An 18,409-nucleotide genomic window follows, 5' to 3' on the forward strand; every position below is an offset into this window, starting at 1 on the left:
TCACAGTAGGTGTATGGTGAACAGGAGGTGTGATGAAAAACTGAAGTCCAAAATACCACAGACCTTGGGTTTCCCTGAGCATCAAGCTTCTTGAGAGGAATAGGGAAACTGTCAGGCTGATAAAATAAGAACAAGTGATAGATGTATGAGGTGTATCTAAACACCTTTTCCCTTTCTAGATTCATCAGTTACTCATGAATCTTATTGGCAATGTATGTAGCATAATCATAGTGCACAGCAGGAGGCTTTCCAGGGGAAAAAATGGACAACATGGCCATAATGGTGTCATCAACATCCTCGCATGACCTGTATCCTAGGACATAACTGATCAAGTCCACCAGCATTTTTCCCAAGTCATTTAGATATGGATTTCCAATAGGAGGTGTTCTCATAGCTTCAGAGCTTGGCTGAACAAATAATTGATTAATCTTGATGATCTGGGCACTGGACAGCTTGCCCCCCTTCTTTAACAAGTCCATCATGGAAAGAGGAGTTAGAGGCTTTGCAGTGTGAAAGTGCAGCATCTCATTTATGGCCTCAGGGGTGATATGGAACAAGACTGAACCTGAGGGACTGAGAACAGCTCTTTGACATGGATCATAGATAGAACAGCATCGATGGATCAGGTCTGGAAGGACATTGACTTGAGGAAGGTTGAAAATGGGCAAATTGGAATCCCAAATCCCTAAAATATCAGCTCCACTGAGGTGTTGAGCCTTTAACTCATTTAGCATATGAATGTTAAACTTGGAATTCATTGAGAATGTCTCTGTCATCTGGTAATCTTTATCACCTAGGGCCTTCCACTCTAACTCTCTGTGTGGGGCATTCAAAGGTGGAATGTTCAGTGCTACTGGTGTTTCCATGGCTGACTAGTACTCTGAATTGTATTAGGACTTGTTTTACTGGACTGAGCAACACAGAGGGGTATTTTTGCAAGAGTGAGGCAAATTGCAGGGGAAAACGGGGTAAATTGTGGCGAGAACAATTGAAATGCTCCACAGAGAGTTAAATGAGCAACTGCTGGGACTAGTAACACTGTTTTCCCGGTGAATTAGTGCAGCTCAGGTTTTTAAGCCCACGAATGCGCGGATTGACTGTAAGTTTTATGAAAACTTAGCTAAATGTGGACTGTGCAGGTGAATTTTGACCCTACAACTCAAAATGGATGCTGGTCACTGGGGATTTGCTGGTAAATACACTGTTATTCACTCTTTTAAGCTAGCTTTGGAGAATTATGGACAAAACCAGGCGCGGAGGGAATGATTTGGATAAATACCTGGTGAATTGCAGGCAATGGTTACAATGCAGGTGGATTGGAAGCGTCCACGGTCTTTGGATCGATTTTTCAAGGTTGGCGACGGAATGGTCGTAATTCGCATGCAGAGGGGAGCAATAGTTCTTTAGGCAAAAGTGACAAAAAACACGAATTTTGGCGAAAATATGGACTTTTTGGGTTATTGGCGCTTTTTTGGATGACGTCAGCATGACGTCATCGGGTGGGGTCGGGTACGGAAGGGTGACGTGGCGGCCTGCGAGTGGTCCACGGGGACTGGTGAGGTGGCGGACAGGTTGGAGCAGTGGCGGGCCGGGCGCTGACGCGGCGCTGAGTGGCATGACGTGGGGATGACGTAGCGGTGACGTGGGCAGGTGGTATACAAAGGGTGGTAAGCGGTTCCATCGGACTGCTTATGGTACGGTGGTGGTATTGGCAGGCGGCCTCCCGATAAGATTTGGGAGCGATGCGTGGCAGAGGCCTGACGTCACCCTCTGCCATTTCTCGGGAGGTAACGTCCGGTTATCGGGGGCGACCCGATATGGGTATGGGCCGTCGGATGGGAAAACCCAGATCCGACGGTCGATGGGTCGATAAGGTAGCAGGACGATACGGCAGCGGGCGGGGAATATTTTAATGTATTCCTTGAAATGCGCGCCCGGGCGGAACTTTAAGCTTTGGCGGTTTTGCGGGTTTTTTCAATGTTTTTTGGCAAAATGGGTTATAAGGGGTTTATTTACAAAGACAGGGTTAGGCTATTAAACCAAGCGGGTCTTGGTTTAATCCCAAAAATTAAGCTCTCAGCGCCTTTTTGCATTGCGCTCTAATGTTTTAGCGCTCAAACCTTTTAGAGCATATATAAAGCTATAACGCTTGGGAAAGGGGATATGTACATATTTGGGATTTTTCTATAGGATTAACCTAATAATAGGGGAAAGGGAGTATAGGGAGTTAAATAATAAGAAATTAGGAGTTAATATGAGTGGAAGAGGTGGATGAGGGGGGAAAAACACTAAGTTTTATATGAAATCAACTTAGTTTAGGAAGTAGATCAAAATGAAAAGAATTTTACATAAGAAATGTGGCTCGTAAAGAAACAAGAACCAACAAAAGACTTTGATTTCTTCCATGAACATAGGTAGTATTGGGATGTTAGTAATGAATGTAATGGGGGATAATCAGGGAGTTAGACATGCTTCATTGTATTGCTGCAAAACTGTTGAATAAGAGCCCTGCACTGGCACCATGTTTTTCCTTTGCTTGGGCTAGTGACATAAAAGAAATCATGCTTCTGCGACCCCATCTACCTACCCACTCTATTGCCTAGCATTTTTTGTTACTCCGAGGAGGGTGCACTTAGACTTGCAAACCCTTATGTGCCTTTTCTTTTCTTTTGGCCTTTTCTTTTGATTTTCTATCTAAGGCTAGCCTTATTGCTTCCAAGGCCCCAGATTAAACAGTTGGGAACCTTCATTCTCTACCTAACTACTTTATCTGCCAAGATTGAACTGTTTGGACAGATTTCTTTCTCTAATCTACAACAGAAAATTGAAACATGGGATGACCCAGCTTAGACTGTTGGATCACCCATTCAGAAGTGGGGCAGCATCAACCAACTGTAAACATGTGTCTTTCACCAAAATATGAGATCTTTGCATCACCAAAGTAGATCATATTGGCACTTCCCCTGCCAATCATGAAATATGAAACCTATCGGTATAGGTAGCTAACAGCAGGAAATATACATGACCCTATAGAGACAGATCTGCGTATGTCCATGACTATTCCCAAATACATCTGCGTACAAATATGTAGAAATTTCACTCCAAGCTCAATTTAACTTTCTGCAACCTTTACTATCAATATTACATAATTATGAGTAAATCATTTAGATCACAGTATCAGAGTATCACAATTTCGTCAATGTTCGCTACTTAGACATTTGCAACAAGTAAATTAATCAAGCATTTATGTCAATATATTTCATATCTTTCATATCTAAGTCTTCTCCTTTCTCGCTGGTGCACACCTATTTCAGATCAAATCATTCATAGAAGGTCGAATACTTGCACACCCAACACCTTTATCTCCATCTCTGTATATACTATTTTCCTTAGCTAATACCTTAGGTAAATACATTGGTTATGTCGTAAGTATTATTTTATGGGATCAAATAATTGTTGACACACCCATTACTATGGCCCAATACCATGGTAAAGACCCTTGATATTCAAATTACCATGGTGCAGATTATGTACATGATTTTTCTTCTCAATATCTGCATATGTATGCGACCTTTCTTCAAAGGACCCGTGCATACTTTATCAAACTTTGTCTTTACCATCCATTTGTCATGGAATTTTTTCATACCAGCTATGGAATATGTATCAATTGGTATAAACATCCTGTTATCATAATGTTGACAACATTATTAGGTAGGTTTCCATCAAGGACAACACATTAGCCATAATGCCAACAATCTCCCCCTTTGGACTTGATGACAACCACTTTGGTGTTTGGTCACCACCTACAAATACATCTACAAAAAAACCAAGCATTCTAATCCAAACACCAAGCTTCCCTCCCTCTTTGACATTAAGGGAAAATGGACGACCAATGTATAATGAAGACTTCTTCCCCCCCCGTGGAGAGAGTATCATAATAGATCTAATTTGCTAAACCTTCTGACCAGGATCCCAATGATCATATGTGGAAATGTTTGAAGATATTCAATAAAGAACAATACTTCCTATGAATCATGATGACGTGAATTACCCAACATATTGGGGTTACATATTTGACCCATGTTACATCAATTTCCCAAAATAATGGGAGTACATACAAGACATAACTAGATTTCAACATTACAAAAATGTCTTAAAAGTACAAAGCATGATTCAATGGCCCTTACATGGCTAAATATTACAATGATTACATCATGGGTTACATGATGTATAAATATATAACCAACACTAGGACCTCAACAATGAGGTTGTAGGATCATGATAGTCATCAACAACCAACATATACCATATAGGAACCTGGAACATGAATATTTGATAGAAGCAATATAGAAGCAACATGAACATCCTCATCAAGAAGTAAGATAGGGTAATGAAGCATCAATCTCTTCATCATCATTAAATCATAGCAAACACATCCTCCTCATCAATCATGTCAATAGATAAACTTTATCATTTGGAATCCATGTATCATTGATAGCTAGTGACAGAAAAACAACATATAGATATCCAGTAGTAACATTAGAAATATCCAATTATTAGAAGATGCATGCAATAAAACATCCTTATGAAACCATAATGCCAATAAGGGATAATAGTTTCTCCCCTGAACCAACATAATGCAACAAGCCAATGTTAGAAACAAAAGAAATAATGAATGAATATAGGAGTCTCCCCCTAAATTTGTGTCATTTTTACCAATCACTAAGAGGTATACACGTCTATCTAACTCAGTGACTGCATATGTACGTGTTTGTACTTCAAATAAACCACGTACAAAAAGTAAATTGTAGTAATTTACAGTCTCAGCTCCCCATGAACATGAAATACCCGTCATAATAATTAGCAGAGTGATGAAGCAGGAATCATTTCTAATTTATGTTTGAGATATTCAAAGGAATCATGTGGAAGTGGCTTGTTAAATATATCTACAACTTTTTCCTTTGAAGGAACATATTCAATTTTGACCTTTTGTTTAAGCACCCATTCTCTAAGAAAATGATATTTGATTAGAATGTTCTTGGTTTTGGAATGCATGATAGGATTTTTAGAGATATGTATGATACTACTATTGTCATAGAGAATAGGTATAGGTTGACGACAAGTGATTTGGATGTCTTGCAATGTTTGGATCATCCATAGAAGTTGAGTACAACAAGATGCATCATCAACATATTTTGCCTTAGCTGTATATAAAGCAATGGATATTTTTTTCTCGTTGAACCATGACACCAAGCAACATCCTAAAAAAAATGCTCCACCACTACTACTCTTGAGATAATCAATATACTAGCCCAATCTGCATCTGTATAAGCATGAAGTGAAAAGTTTTCATTTTTGGGATACCATAGACTAAAATCTTGAGTTCCTTGTAGATACTTGAACATTCTCTTAACTGCTTGGAGATGAGTTTCCTGAGATTGGCTTGAAATCATCCGAAAATTAAAACTAAATGCGTAATGTATGGTATTGTTCTTGTAAGGCAGAGCAACTTCTAATCATAGATTTATATTCTGGTTGATTGGCTAAAGGAGAATCATCATTTTGACCAAGATTCGATCCTGTTACCATTGGTGTGCATACCGACTTGTATTCTTCCATTCCATATTTCTTCAAAATATGTTTGAGGTACTTGGTTTGATAAAGAAAGATACCATTATTAGAATTTGAACCTGAGGACCAAGAAAGTATGTTAGTTCACCAAGTAGAGACATTTCAAATTATTACTGCATAACTGAAGAAAACTCTCGACTCATAGATTCTACATTGCTTCCAAAAATGATGTCATCTACATAAAAAAAAAAAAAAAAAAAAAACTATCAGAAGTTTATCTTTATCCATAGTGATATATAGATTGTTATATGCAGGCCCCTTTTTGAATCCTTGTTGTTGAAGATACATGTAAAGATGATAATACCATGCATGAGTAGCTTCTTTCAATCCATACAATTCTTTCATAAGTTTGCACACAATATTTTTATCATTCCCAAGAATGAACCCTTTAGGTTGTTTTATATAGATTTCTTCTTCTAGATCCCCATTTAAGAATGCATATTTTACATCCATTTGATATACTTTAAAGATATGAAAACTTGAAAATTCAAGAAACATTATTATGGATTCAAGTCTAGCTACATGTGAAAATTTTTCTTCAAAGTCTATCCCTCAATCTTGAGCATAGCCTTTACATAGAAGTCTTGATTTGTTGCGAACTACATCTCCATTTTCATTTAGTTTTTTTTTTGAACACCCATTTTGTCCCAATAACATTTTTATCATGAGGCCTTGGTACTAATTTCGATGTATGATTCTTTTCTATTTTTTCAAGTTCTTCATTCATTGCCTTAACTCAACATTCATCTTTGCTTCCTTTATTCACGTTTTGAGGCTCAATCATGGACAGTAAGGCTAGATAACTAGAAGTTCCAACAAAATTTATTCTAATTTGTATTCATGTATCCCTTTCGCTGATAATTTGAGATTTAGGATGATTTTTCTGAACATACCTTAAAGGTGTATTTTTTGATGCATCTGTATCTTAATTTCTTTCTTCTAATACTTCTCTATTTCCTTCTTCCACAACCTTCTAATTTGTAGTAGGAACAGATTTGTCATCTGCTAGTTCTTCCTTTTTGGTACCCTTGGATGCTTCATCAGTCACAAAATCAATGCACTCAACAATTGTTTGAAGCCTTTTATTATAACATTTATATCCCTTGCTTCTAGAAGAGTATCTGACGAGGATTCCTTCATCATCTCTAGATTCAAACTTTCCAAGATTATCATTATTTTTCTTTATGTAACATTTTCTTCCAAAAATTCTAAAATGTTTGATAGTTGAAGGCTTACCAAACCATAGTTCATATGGAGTTTTATCATTGTTTACTCGAATATGAGCTTTTCAAAGTATATTCATGGTTGTATGTGCTACTTGCCCACATAAAGTATGAGGTGTTTCAGACTCATCAAGCATGGCACATGCCATTTGTTGGATTATTTAGTTCATTCTTTCTACCACTAAATTTTGTTGAGGAGTCGTAGCTATAGAAAATTGTCTTTTGATGCCATGTTCTTCATAGAAACTGAAAAACTCATCTGATATAAACTCTCCTCCTATATCAGATTTAAGACATTTTATTTTCAAACCTAGCTCAGAGCCTTCAATACCTTAAATTTAGCAAATGATTCATCTTTATGTTTAAGTAAGCCAATCCAACACATTCTTGTAAAATCATCAATGAATAATATGAAGTATTGTTCACCCCGAGGAGACTTATTTCTCATAGGACCACAGAAATCAGTATGAATAAGTTAAAGTGGCTTACATGAAGTACCTTCTTTATCATTAAATTGAACTCTAGTTTTCTTACAAAATTGGCATGATTTCTAGATGTTATTTTCTGGTGGAGAGATGTTGGGAAAGTCATGAACTTCTCCCATTCTGATTGATTTGTATAATTGAGAAAAGCTAAGGTGGCCTAATATTTTGTGCCAAATCCAACTTTCTTCAAATTTTCTTAGGTAACAATGTTATTGGCCTCCTTTCTAGACATAGACATTGGATGGAGTTGTTGTTCCCTTTATTATGATCTTACCTGTGTCCATATTTCTTACCACACAATTCTTTGATCTAAAAACAACTTCATTCCCTTGGTCACACATTTGACTAACACTCAACAATTTATGTCTTAATCCATCAACAAATAAAACATTTCAAGCCTTGACCTTTTTCTTTAATAACATTGTTCCTTTCCCTTTGATAGCAGTAGGTGAATTATTTCCAAAAGTTACATTATTTTCTTTCTTTATTTCATTAAAACAAATAAACATATCTTTTTCACCTATCATATGCTTTGAACATCAGTTGTAAATGTATCACATTTTTTTTTGATCTCCTGCATAGAAAACTAAACCACAATTTTCAGAGTCTACGGTTTTCTCTTTTCCATACCTTGGGTGTCATTGTCTTCTGTTCACGCTGATAGGATGGTCCTATTCTTCTTCTGCATTAAGTTTCTTTATGAAAAAAATTATTTCAAACATAACATTCAATGTCATCTTGAGGAGGTGAGAAGAGATTATAAGAAGATTTCTTTGCCCCAATCTTTCTTTTGTTTTCTTTCTTCTCTATTTATTATAGTTTTATAAGCGACACATTGAACAACTTTACGACCAAAATTATGACAAGTGAAGCATTGACCATAGAAGTAGGAATACCTGGGAGTATAATATATTCTTGAGTAGCATCCCCTTTGGTTGTGGTAAGGTTGTTTTATTTCAGAGACATTTTATCCTTCACTCCTTTGTTGAGAGCTGGAATTTTGATGACTGCCTCCTTTTACTACATTGAGATAGCTTCCTGTACCTGTTTAAGAAGATTTTATAGTTTTTGATGATTCACTATTCTATCCAAGACCTGCCTTTATTAGAGAAGAGCATTTTACTTTGATGATTTCTTCTAAAGTCTCAGATCCTTTAGCAAATCTAATATTTAGAGCTTTTTTTTCAAGTTCCTTTCTTAGACCCACTATTTCAATTTCTAAGCTTTCATTGTGTCTTTACTTTCCTAGAATTTGTTTCTTCAATATTTCTTCAACTAATATAGCTTCTTCCAGATGAATTTTTAGCTGATTTATTTCTTCAATAAGAGTATCCTTTTCTTCTAGAGTATCCATAAAAACATCATCAAATTCATCTGCACATTTTTCTTCAATTTCCATAATCAATTTGATATTCTTGATCAAATTCAACATCCTTATTATTGGAATAAAATTCACTATCTTTGTGTGTATAGAAAATTTTGTTTTTATCAAACATTCCTCTAACATTTCCTTTTGAAGAATTATTCCATTTCTCATGATTTTATTTATAAGGGCATTTATCAATATGGTGACCAACTATTCCACAGGAAAAAAATTGAAAGGAAGCTTACCTCTAAACTTGTGAGTTCCTACTTGGAGTTTCTTTACAAAATTTTCTTCTTCATTGTTTGATATGTAACATGTTTCCTTAAGCTCCTCACTTTATTTTCCTTTATACGTAGCTTTGAATGTTGCTTCTCTAATATATGATGAATTGCTTTTTCTCATTTCATAAGTTGTTAAGATCCCATGGAGTTGTTCAACAGTGAGGTTCTTTAAATCTTGCATTTCTTTAATGGAAGAGACTTTTGAATCGAACTTTGGTGTTAGAGATGTTAGATTTTTCTCAACAACTATTGAATCTCTATTTCGTCACCAAGATTTATCATTGAGTTAACGATCTCATGTACCTTAAGGAAAAAAATTGCAATACTTTCATTAGTATGCATTCTGAGAGTCTCATATTGAATTTGAAATGTTTGAAGTTTAGCACTCTTTACCTTAGTTTCACCTTGATAGCTCTAGATAATATTGTCCCATATAAATTTTATGGTATTCAACTGCATAATATTTATAGATTCTAATTTTTCCAAGCTTCCTAAGAGAGTGTTCACTACCTTTGCATTGGTATCAGATTGTTTCTTCCATACATCATTTGTGGGGATGGAGGATGGATACTGATAGACTCCTTCAATGATCGCCCAAACATCAGTTGCAAGAAACTATAAATATTCTCTCAATCTGAATTTCCAAAAAACTAAGCTAGTTCATTAAACAAGGGTAGGTAGATAAAAGATACTCCCTCTTTTTTTCTAACCTTGATGGATCACCCTTTAAGAGATCAATCTTCTTTTGAGGGACTGGCTTTGATCCCAGTTGATGGGAAAAATATTGAGATGGGGGGAGGGGGAATCAGTGTTTTAAAACTCAAACTTCAAATTTTATATTCTGAGAAATATACACTATTGTTATTAAGGAAAACTGCATATGTACGCTACTTTAGAGAAGGAAACCTGCGTATATCCAATTTATTGATTTTTTTTGTATTTCATCATATGATTATTCTTAATTAGTGCATCAATAAATTAATTAATTTTCAGTATGCAGTAAAGAACATAAAGAAATCACACCAAACACACATATAAAACCATTATTTTTAGGTGGAAACCCAATGTGGGAGAAATTCATCGATGTTGGTGTCTTTGTCTTCTTTCTTATGATAAAAGAAAATTATTACATTTGTATTGATGAAGTCTCTTGTCTTTACGGAGGAACCCACCTGCAGAAAGCTACAATCTTCCCTTGTCCTCCAACACCTACTAGAAGGGAGCTCCAACACCCTGGTCTCGTTTACTAGCTTCTACCAGAAGGGAGCTCCGACCCCCTTTCTGAAGGTTGCAACCCTCAGCTCCTTGTGGACCAATTTTTAGAATATTTCAAACTGGATCCACGTGTCAAACAATCATCACATAACCTGTATGCCACCTTTCATCAAATTTCAATTTGGATCCATATCAATCATAAACCCAAACAAACTGAATCACTCAATTTGAGATATAGTCACATTGCAATTCAACTAAAATCTTGAAGTATCAAATATTTGAATGTAGAAATCAACCAGAAATAACAAATATCAATTTTGTATGCAACTGTACTAAATATGAATCATGTATATATACGTGTTTCCTATGTATAAGACCTGCGTACATATCTCATAATACTGAATACTGAATCATCAATCACTAAATCATATATATAGATAATTTATTACTCACATATCGCTTGAACCAATCATAGCTTACTGAGACAAACACCGATCACCATATTGTAGAATCATCACTAATAAACATTCATAGCCAACTCAACCCAACAAATACTATCAAATACAAATGATCAAGATAGAGACATCATTGACAGACTACAACAAACAAAACAAAAATGATCAAATATCATCAACAAGTCATATTGCAAAACCGTGGAATATATACGTGACTTCCCTACAGTTGATCCATGTATGTACGCACTTATAATTCACCACACCCACGTAAAAATATTCACAAATTATTTCACAAGAAATATACGCAACCCTAAAGAGGAAAATTCATGTTTGTACATGACTATTCCCAAACACACCTGCGTACAGATCTGTAGGTTTTAACCCCGTACAGAAATTACCTTCATACGAATTCTAAAACATAGAAAATAAACAATGCGAGAGCATAACACATAAAAACACATATACATAGAGATTTTCCCCTGGATCCCAAAATCGGTACTACCAGATTGATTTTTCATTATGTTCCTTTCAATGTTACAATACATATTTATACATGCCAAAGCATCCAATACCGTGGACCGAAAACCATCATGTCCAAAACCATGGACTGAAAACCATCGTGTCCAAAACCATGTGTGAAAACCATGGACAAAACCATAGGTAGGTCTGCCCAACCTAATATAGGGTCCAAAAAAAATTTCCCCAAGGCGTTGCCCCGGACCCTGTAGAGGGGGGCTACCCGTCCCCCTCAAACCCCCTGCTACGCAATCGACACAACAAAGGGGGGGATCCACCCCCCCTCTAACCCCCTAGTTAACTACGAGGGCTAGTCATCGAAAGAATATAACACAACCCAACATTCTCCCACTTGTTGTTTTCTTTCCACAGGGGGCCATAGGAGAGCTTAGTCATTTATCCAACCCTAAAATGCCCATTGTTTCTCTACACCAAGAGATCTTCTCAGACCTCATAGATTTTGTCAATGCATCTGAAGTATTCTTCAAAGTGTCCACCTTTACCAGCAACACCTTTTTGTCTTCTATCATATCCCTCACAAACTGATACTGAACATCGATGTGCTTTGTCTTTGAATGGTAAGAAGGGTTCTTTGCCAAGAAAATTGCACTTTGGCTATCACAGTCTATCCTTATAGCTCCCTGTACTAACCCCATACTTGAACACAATCTTTGCAACCAAACTACTTCCTTGGTTGCATGAGTGGCTGCCATGTATTTTGCTTCTATAGTTGATGGTGCCACTATAGATTGTTTCTTACTCATCCAATTGACTACACCTCCAAATAGGTTAAACACATACCCACTTGTAGATCTTCTCTGATCTAGATCTCTAGCCCAGTCTGCATCAACAAAGCCATGAATATCCAACACTCTGTCCAATCCTGGTCTTCTTTGGTAGCAAAAACCATAATCACTAGTGCCATGCAAATACCTTGAAACCCGCTTCACTATTGTCCAGTGCTCCTTCCCTGGTTTTGACATAAACCTGTTCAATACTCCCACTGCATGTGCAATTTTTGGTCTAGTACAGACCATCACATACATCAAGCTACCAACTGCACTTGCATATGGAACATGGGACATGTCCTCGTACTCTTCTTGTGTCTTGGGACACTGTTTAGCAGATAGCTTTACACCTACAGGAATAGGAACCTTCACCAGTTTACTATCCTGCATATTAAACCTTTGTAATATTTTCTCGACATACTTATTTTAGTTTAACTAGAGCTTCCTCTTTGCCTGATCCCTTTTAATTTCCATGCCCAAAATATAGTTTGCAGCACCAATATCTTTCTTGTCGAATTTGGAGGACAATTGGGTCTTCAAATCCTAGATAATTTCTTTGTCATTTCCAGCCAGCAACATATCATCCACATACAATACCAGATAAATAGTACATTCACCCATTAATTTAAAATACACACATTGATCTTCTTTGCTTCTGGTGAAGCCAGGTCCTCATATAAATGTATCAAATTTTTTATACCACATCCTTGGTGACTGTTTTAACCTATACAGAGACTTCTTTAACTTGCATACTAGTTCTTTCTTACCTTTCACCGCAAAGCCTTCAGGTTGCTTCATGTAGATCTCCTCTTCTAAATCCCTATGAAGAAATGTTGTCTTCACATCCATATGTTCTACCTCAAAATAAAAAGCAGTAGCAACAGATAAAAGTGATCTAATAGAAGCTACCTTGGCAACAGGAGAAAAGATATCACCAAAATCAATTCCCAGCACCTGGGAATAACCTTTTGCTACCGATCGAGCTTTGTATTTCTCCACCTATCCTTCTGCATTTGTCTTCTTCTTGAACACCCATTTGCTGCCAATGGGTTTCCTTCTAGCCAGCAACTCCACTAGATCCCAAGCCTCATTTTTGTGCAAAGATGTCATTTCATCAACCATGGCCTCTTTCCAGAGTTTTCCATCTTTTGAATCTACTGCTTCCTTCACAGTTCTAATATCATCATCAGTAATAGATAAAGAAAAAATTTGAACAGAAAGTAGATGGACTATACCTTTCTGGCTGCCTTCTTTCTCGAACTGATCTTCTCACACCCGAAGTTTGTGGCTCTTCATCTTCTAATTTGTCCTCTGCTATAGAGAGTGATTCTTCCTCCTTAAGCTCAAACTCTATCTTCTCAAGTTCCTTTGGTTGGACTTCATGTTTAATAACATCTTTCACCTCTCTGAACACCACATCTCAGTTGTACACAACCTTCCTTGTTACTGGCTTCCAAAGCTTATAACCCTTTAAACCATCCTTATACCCAATAAAGATGCACTTTTCAAATTTACTATCCAACTTGGTTCTTTTCTCCTTTGGAACATGTACATATGCATCACATCCAAATACCCTTAGATGTGAAAGAGAGGGTTTCTTACCAGTCCATATCTTTTGTGGAGTCTTATCCTCCAACGCTGATGAAGGTGATCTGTTGATTAGGTAACATGTTGTCTCCACTGTCTCTGCCCAAAATTCCTGTCCTAACCTGACATCACTGAGCATGCTTCTTGCCCTTTCCATCAACGTATTTTTCATTCTTTCTGCAACTCCATTTTGCTCAGGTGTGTATGGAGTAGTCTTCTGTCATTCTATACCACACTTCTTACAGAATTCTTCAAATTCCTTGTTGCAAAACTCTCCACCGTTATCTGACCTTAAGACCTTTATCTTCTTCTTTGTTTGGTTTTCCACCAAAGCCTTAAATTATTTAAACATGTCAAAGACTTCAGATTTATTCTTAAGGAAATATATCCATGTATTCCTTGAGAAGTCATCTATAAATGATACACAGTACACAGACTTACCCAGTGATGGAACCTTCATAGGTCCAAACACATCACTGTGCACAAGCTCTAATGTTTGTTTCGCCCTCTTACCACCACAAGGGAAACTCACCCGATTCTGATTCCCATATACACAATTTTCATAGAAATAAAAATCCAGAGAGCTATTACTCATACCTTCTACCATACCTTTACCATGAAGTATTCAAAGGCCCTTCTCTCCAATATGTCCAAGCCTTTGATGCCACAACAAGGTCTTCTCTCTAAAGACCACTAGATTTTCTGCTCCACTTTCAGGAACCACAAAATTGTTGCACCCATCAACAATAGTGCTACCTTGCAGCTTGTACAGAGTTCCAATCTGAACTCCCCACATCAATACCAGTGCTCCCCGAACCATCTTACAGGTATCCTTCTTGAACACTGTTTTTACACCTGCATCATCCAAATTGCTTACGGAAATCAGATTTTTGGCCAATGCAAGAATATGCAGAGCGCCCGGAAGTGTTCTAACCCTTCCACCTTGCAACTTCAACTTTAGTTTTCCGTGACCAACAATTCTAGCCTTCCTATCATTCCCTAACAGGACATCACCACCATCGTATTTCTTATACTCACAGAACCACTCTATATGGGGAGTGAAGTGAAAGGATGCACCTGAGTCAATCAACCATGCCTTGTGATCTACATGTGTACTTGAAGAAGCCAAGTACACATCCCCACCTTCATCTGAGATAGTTTTTGCCTTTGTAGAAGGAGCTTCATAAGATCCCTTTCCTTTGTTAGGAGCTTTAGATTTACAGTCCCTTTTGTAGTGCCCTTCCTTTGCGCATTTCCAACAAACTACCTTTACAGGTTTGCATGGAGATTTAGATCTCCCACTCGATGACTTATTTTTGTTTTTGTTCTGGGACTGTTGTCATACAGACAAGGCATCACCATTTTGGCTCTCCATATTTTCCTTCTCATCTCCTCCGTCAGCAAGGATGAGACTATTTCATCAAACTACAAGGCAGTTGCATTGCTACCTATTGCTATAACTAGAATATCCCATGAATCTGGTAGAGAACACAACAAACTGATGCACTTATCTTCATCTGAAATTTTAATATCAATAGATAATAATTGACTCACCATAGTATTCAATGCGTTTAGATGCTCTGTCACTGAGTTTCCATCTTTCATCCTCAAGTTATACAACTTTTTCAGTAGGAACAGTTTATTCACCAGAGACTTAGATTGGTACAAAGTCCCTAACTTGTCCCACAAAGCCTTAGCCGTAGCTTCCCCTGATACATTCAGCAATACTAAATCTGAGACACACAATCGTATTGTGCTCTTTTCCTTCCAATCAAACTTCTTCCATTCTTCATCGGACACTCTCGTTGGTTTAGTACCTAGATCTACCGTGATCCACTAATATTTATCCACCAACAGATCCTCCATCTTGAGTTTCCATAACTCAAATCTCTGACCATTAAATTTCTCGATCTCTATCTTTCCACTGCTCACCATCTTCTTTCACCACTAGAATAGATCCTATAGATCTCCCATTGAACAAGGTCTACCAAAGGCCCGAGCGAAACCCCTCAGCAACAAAGGCGTCCCCTTGAAGCCAAAACAACTCTGGTACCAAATGTAGGTTTTAACCCCGTACAGAAATTACATGCATACAAATTCTAAAACATAGAAAATAAATAGTGCGAGAGCATAACACATAAAAACACATATACACAGAGATTTTCCCCTGGATCCCAAAACTAGGACTACCGGATTGATTTTTCATTATGTTCCTTTCAATGTTACAATACATATTTATACATGCCGAAGCATCCAATACCATGGACAGAAAACCATCACGTCCAAAACCATGGACTGAAAACCATCGCATCCAAAACCATGTGCGAAAACCATGCACAATACCATAGGTAGGTCCACCCAACCTAATATAGGGTCCAAAAAAAATTTCCTACCCCGTAGAGCGGGGCTACCTGCCCCCCTCAAACTCCTTGGACAGGGGGGGCTGCCGCCCCCCCTGTGACCCCGTGCTACGCAATTGGTACAATGAAGGGGGGCTCCGCGCCCCCTCTAACCCCCCGGTTAACTACGTGGGATAGTCGTGGAAAGAATATAACACAACCCAATAAGATCTGTAGAACTTTTGCTGCAAGCACAAGTTCATTTTCTACAACCTTTATTTTCAATACAATAGATTTCTAAATAAATCATTTAGACCAAAGTATCATCAATATTAGATACTTAGAAATTTGCAATGAGTAAATCAATCAAGCATTTATGTCAACATATTTAAGATCTTTCAGATATGAGTCTTCTCCTTTCTCATTGGTGCACATCTGTTTTAGATCAAATCATTCATAAACAACCTAATACTTGCACACCCAACACCTTGATCTCCATCTCTTTATATAGTATTTGCCTTAGCCAATACCTTGGGTAAATACCTTAGTTATGTCTTAAGTATTATTTGACGGGATCAAATAACAATTGATACACAAATTACTATGGGTGAATACTATGGTGAAAACCCCTAGTATTCAAATTACCATGGTGTGGATTATGTACATGATTTTTCTTCTCAATATCTATGTATGTATGTGACCTTGCTTCATAGGACCCGAGTATACTTTCTCAAACTTTGTCTTTACCATCCATTTGTCACTAAATCTCTTCATACCATCTATGGCATATGTATCACTCATTTTAAACATCCTGGTATCATAACATTGACATCTTTATCAGGTAGGTTTCCATCAAGGACAACACATTAGCCATAATTCCAACAATCTCCCCCTGTGGACTTGATGGCAACCACTTTGGTGTTTGGTCACCACCTGCAAATACATCTATAATAACACCAAGAATTCTAATCCAAACACCAAGCTTCTATAATGCTTTCACATGAAGGGAAAATGGTTGACTGATGTAGAATGAAGACTTCTCTCCCCCTGTGGAGAGAGGATCACTATAGATCTTATTTGTTGAACCTTCTAACCATGCTCCCCCTGAGCATATGTGGAACTGTCTAAATATATTCAATAAATAACAAGACTTCCTATGACTCATGATGACATTAATTACCCAAGACAATGGGGTTACATATTTGACCCATATTACATCAATTTCCCAAAATAATGGGAGTACATACAAGGCATGACTATATTTCAACATTACAATATTGTCTTAAAAGTAAAAAGCATGAATCAATAGCCCTTACATGATTTAATATTACAATGATTACATCACGAGTATTTACATGACGTTTAAATATATAACCAACACTAGGACCTCAACAATGAAGTTGTAGGATCATGATAGTCATCAACAACCACCATATACCATATAGGAAACTACAACATGAATATTTGATAGTAGCAATATAGAAGCAATATGAACATCCTCATCAAGATGTAAGAAAGGGAAATGAAGCATCGATCTCTTCATCATCATCAAATCATTGTGGACACATCCTCCTCATCAAGCATGTCAATAGATAAACTTTATCATTTGGAATCCATGCATCATTGATAGCCAGTGACAGAACAACAACATATAGATCTCCAGCATTAAGAGTAGAAATATCCAGCTATTAGTAGATGCATGCAAAAAGACATGGTTATGAAACCATAATGCCAAGAAGGGATAATAGTTTCTCCCCCCTAAATCAGTAGATTGCAGCAAAATAATGTCAGAAACAAAAGAAATGATGAATGCATATAGGATGACCCCCCTAAATTTGTGTCAGTTTTACCAATCACTGAGAGTTGTACGCGTCTGTCTAACTCGGAGACTATGTACATATGTGTCTATACTTCACATAAATCGTGTACAAAAAATAAACTATAGTAATTTATAGTCTCGGCTCCCCCTGAACATGAAATACCTATCAGATTAATTAGCAGAGTGATGAAGGAGGAGTCATTCCTATTTTCTATTTGAGATATTCAAAGGAAACATGTGGAAGTAGCTTGGTAAATATATCTACAACTTGTTCCTTTGAAGGAAAATATTCCAGTTTGATCTTTTGTTCAAGCACCTATTCTTTTAGAAAATGATATTTGATTGGAATGTGCTTGGTTTTCTTAGTGCATGACATGATTTTTAGAGATACTTATGTAAATACTATTGTCACAGAGAATAGGTATAGGTTGATGACAAGTGATTTGGATGTATTTCAATGTTTGGATCATCCATAGAAGTTGAGCACAACAAGATGCAGCAACAAAATATTCTGCCTCAGTAGTAGATAAAGCGATGGAGATTTGTTTCTTTCTGAATCATGACACCAAGCGAGGTCATAAATAAAATGATCCTCCACTAGTACTCTTGCGATCATCAATATTACCTACCCATTTTGCGTTTATATAAGAATGAAATGAAAAGTATGAATTTTTTGGATACCATAGACCAAAATCTTGAGTTCC

Source organism: Pinus tabuliformis, chromosome 9, assembly GCF_031772625.1.
Source record: "Pinus tabuliformis cultivar Carrire ecotype Pingquan chromosome 9, CPIR1, whole genome shotgun sequence".
Classification (NCBI taxonomy): domain Eukaryota; kingdom Viridiplantae; phylum Streptophyta; class Pinopsida; order Pinales; family Pinaceae; genus Pinus; species Pinus tabuliformis.